The sequence below is a fragment of the Pinus tabuliformis genome, chromosome J (genome assembly GCF_031772625.1).
Source record: "Pinus tabuliformis cultivar Carrire ecotype Pingquan chromosome J, CPIR1, whole genome shotgun sequence".
Taxonomy (NCBI): domain Eukaryota; kingdom Viridiplantae; phylum Streptophyta; class Pinopsida; order Pinales; family Pinaceae; genus Pinus; species Pinus tabuliformis.
Genome location: NC_142295.1, coordinates 1318680347 through 1318684609, shown reverse-complemented (window position 1 = coordinate 1318684609; position 4263 = coordinate 1318680347).

Here is a 4263-nt window from a genome sequence, read left to right as displayed (position 1 = left end):
ATACCTCCAGGTGGAAAAGGAGTACGAGGTGTAGAAAAACCTAGCCCAAAGTTGTCTAAATAATTGGTTAACGAAAGGTACCAAGTAGTACTTCTAGGAGGACTGTAAAAGATAGATTCACGCTCCCTTAAATCAATAGTAAGTTGATCTTCAAGGTTAGAGACGCCTATTTCTTCCTCTGGAGCAAGTTCTTCGATAGCAATCAAACCAGTAGGAAGATTTTCGGTGATAATTCTTTCTATTCTCGGTGAATCAGGAACACTAGAAGTCGGAGTAACAGGTTCAGATATTTCAGGTTCTTCGCCTGTATCACTAGCAGACGAAAAACTACCAACAAGCTCAGAAACTGTAACAGCTTCGGGATTATAACCTGTCTCTAAACCTTGGTAATCTGAATGGACTACCAAGGAAGATTCTCCTTCTTCAGGTGAACCTACTCTACTACCACTAGGAGGAGTTACAAGGACCTTTAAACCTTCTAGATTACCCGGGTCGTCTCGAGGTGATCCCCTAAGCCTACGGGATCTTCTCAACAATTCGGCCACAGAAACAACTTCAGGAGACTGGCCCCGAAGTCTACGGGACTGTCTCGGTAATTCCGCCACAGCTAAAAACTTTTAACTACTACACACGAAAACAAAATAAAATTTCAAATCAAACCACCTAAAGTCTCTAAAGAACCAAACAAATTTGAATCACACGCCTAAAGAATCTAGGGCGTCAAACCAAGCACAAACAGTAGCCTTCCAGACCGAAAGCGCTAGTTGGTGATGAAGCCCAACATCGCTGGATTCAGTACAGAAGTGGCGGGTGGAACAGTTACCCCGGCAACCTGCTTAATGAATAGACTGGACCAAGTTCCTCCACTTTAACCGTCTCGAGTGAAGTGAACCCCCCAGAAAATCCAAGTGAGTCTAGCCGACGTCTGCTCCAGGTACAGTGGGACCTTCCCTCCATCGTCACCTCGGTAGAATCCTAAAGATAATGGTCACTAAGGTTACCAACCGTAACAAATGCACCTGGGGGAACAGTCTAAACTCCGACAGCACGCAAGGGCAGAGTAGCAAGCTCAATCCCCTTACCGGCTCCTTGACAATAATCCAAGGTTTACCGACAAGTGACCCCTGGCTCCTCGACAATGGTTAATCCGAGGTTTACCGTTTGTAATACGTGCGTGTCTGGCGTCGTTCCCAACGAGGGGGGATTGATCCCCTCACTGGTTCGGACACGAGCTCGTGCTTCTCCTTTAAGAGGAGCTTTCCCAGAGTACAAATGAGACAATTGGATTTATTCTATCACAAGATAAGCTACTTGTTTGGTTTTGTTGTCTTGGAGAGTTAATTACTCACCTACTCCAAGACACTAGCCTGATCTAAATTGGTGTTTCAGAGCCCTAGTAAATAAAAATTACTACGTCGATTTTACTTTAAGCGTTAATTTTATGGTTTTTCTTAAAGACAAAAGGTAGCGGAAGTGAAACCAATGGTGTGTAGACTCGACTCAAACCACTACAAAGATGCACCTAAGATGATTTACGCTACTTTTCCCTTTTTCAATGAAATTCTTAACTAAGAGAGTTGAGAGAATGCAAATTTTAGAGAAAACAACTTTCTTAATAAAGACAATCAAAGAAACAATTCTCTTATCTTTTCAAGCATACAAACATGACCACTCTTTACGTGCACGAAAAACTCTTTTTCTTTCAAAACTTTTCAAAGCTACTTGAAACAAAACTTTTCAAAGGAGATGTTTTTGTATTTTCTCTTTTTAATAAAGCATATAAATCTATTGTAACGAAAATCAATCTTAAAAGTTATAAAAACTATGAAAACTTGACTCACAAGCAAATCAAAAAGGAAATTACTCTAAGCAAACCTAACAAGGCAAAAGCTCACAAAGATGATTCTAGGTTGTTTTACTTGACCAAAATCAAATCAACAACCAGCTAATGCAGAATCAAAAGACTAGTCAAAACAAAACTCAAATCTTTTTGTTCTTTTTGTAAAATGGAATTCAAAACTTAATCAACAAGTACATCGAAATTTGCCAAAGAGACAACTCAATGGTAAGTTGCTCACACAGGTAGAATTTATGACAGGTCTGACCTCTAAGAATGTTGACAAAACCAGAGAGATCTAAGGCTTTGACAACCTCTACCGCCAAAGTCACTACAAGACCTACTCAAAAAGCAAACCCTAGGGCTTAAACTTCTATGAAATCCACTAAAACTCTCAATGCTATCGAAACCAGTTCAGGTGAATATTTTTGACAAGAGACTAATGAATCTGGGCAGTAAAAACTAAGAAAAAGCAAAATCTAAGAGAAAAAATGCAAAAAATGGAATTTTCTCAAATTTTAGCAAGGGACGCAGGCAACCCGTTAGAACAGGTGCGGGCCCGCTCTGTGTACACAGTGACAGTGCGTCCAGGGACGCACTGTGCAATGCTCAGAGGGTGCGTCCTACTGAAAAACTCAAGAAAAACCAAAATGAATCTAACCCTAAGCTAACCCACCCAAAAACAAAGTCACAGAGCCAAAAACCAGAAAAATAAACCAATTTTCTCAGAGCAAAGTTCATACAAAGGAAAAGATTTTCACATTAATGGAGTCCCCAGTGGAGTCGCCAATTTGTCAGGCGGAAAGAGTCGATTGTGCGGACACAACCAACCTCCCTAGGAGCCTAAGACTCTCTAGTGACAAACAAGACAAACAAGAGCAATCCTTCTCTAAATATGCATTTACTATACAAGAAATCAAGTGTTTAGATCCTACCTGTAATCCAACGATGTTGTAGCAGTCCAGCTCCTCTGATCCGGATGAGCTCCTCCTTCACTTTGAAACCTGCATACACTAACAATCAAACGATTAAATAGCACTTGATAATCTCATAGAATAAAACATATTTAACACATAGACCAAGGAGTACATGAAACAACTCATAAATAACAAGTTATTGAGAAGAATGGACTCATTTGCATTAATAGGTAACAAAAGGAACAAATACAACCTGAGCCTTGGTATTGTGCAAGTCCCTCCCAGGGTCCATCAAGAGTTCTCCTTTACTTTGACACAGCTCACCCACTTCCAAATAGAACAAGCAAAGATGGCAATCTCTCCTCACAAGCTTCTAAATGGGAGTCCTAATTCCTGTAGCATTTACCCTTAGAAATGTATAGCTTTTAACCTCTTCTCCTTCTGGCCCAATGCCTGTATTTATAGTGCTCAAGAGGAAGTTAATCAGGTCCACCATCAATGGGATAATCCCCTCTTTGGATGGGATAACTCCCTTATTGATGGGATAAGTTCCTCTTTGGTAGGAGTGCATGAACCATCTGGAGGCGCTCAATACACGTCGAACAACCTTCTAGAATGCTCTAGAAATGACCACAAGTGACTTTTTAAAGATGAAACTTGCGCATTTTAACCTTTACAGGGGGACGCACCTGCCCCTTTACATACAGAGCGTCCAAAGACGCAGATTTTGTGAACATTGGGTGCGTCCCCGCAGGTAAGGTTGAGAGAACCTGCGTCCCAGAGATAAATACATTTATAAAAGACTTTCTCTCTTTTGGAGTTTGACATGGAGAGCAGAGGCATAAGACTTGCCTAAGAGGATAGCATGACTGTTGATTGAGCCATACTAACTGTAAATAGTCATGGTGACATTTTTTAGTGTAACAATATTCTCCAAAAGCCAAGGAGGCATACCAAATTTTCTATCATCCAGTGCAGATAATTAAGGATCAGCCATGGGATAAGATCTGGCAACCAAGCATCTAGCCAAAAGTATCCACGTTCCTGTGGCTTTTAAGCAAACAGCGGATCCTCACTTGGGATAATCTTCAAAAGCGAGGTTTTATTGGGCCTTCCAGATGTCCCAACTGCAACCTCCACTCAGAGACCATCTTGCATCTTTTGGATACCTGCCCGCTAGCTGCAGAACTCTGGGAGAGAATTGCTCAATGCAACAGGAGAACGGGAAGACGAGAGGGAGACATCACAAATACAATCAGGAACTGGTCTCAGCATCCCTTCCAAAGTCCAGTCCTCAACTCCCTCTGGAACCTTCTTTCGGGCTTTGTCTATTGGATCATATGGAAGGAGAGGAACAACAAGATCTTTAAAAATCTCCATTCGCCCCTGGACTCCCTTTGGCTTCTTCTCAAACAGAACCTACAAGAAACTCTTGCTCTGAAACACTGGCAAAATTCGGACCTGCCAGCCTCTCCTCAGGAATGCCTCATTCTGGAAAACTGGAATCTG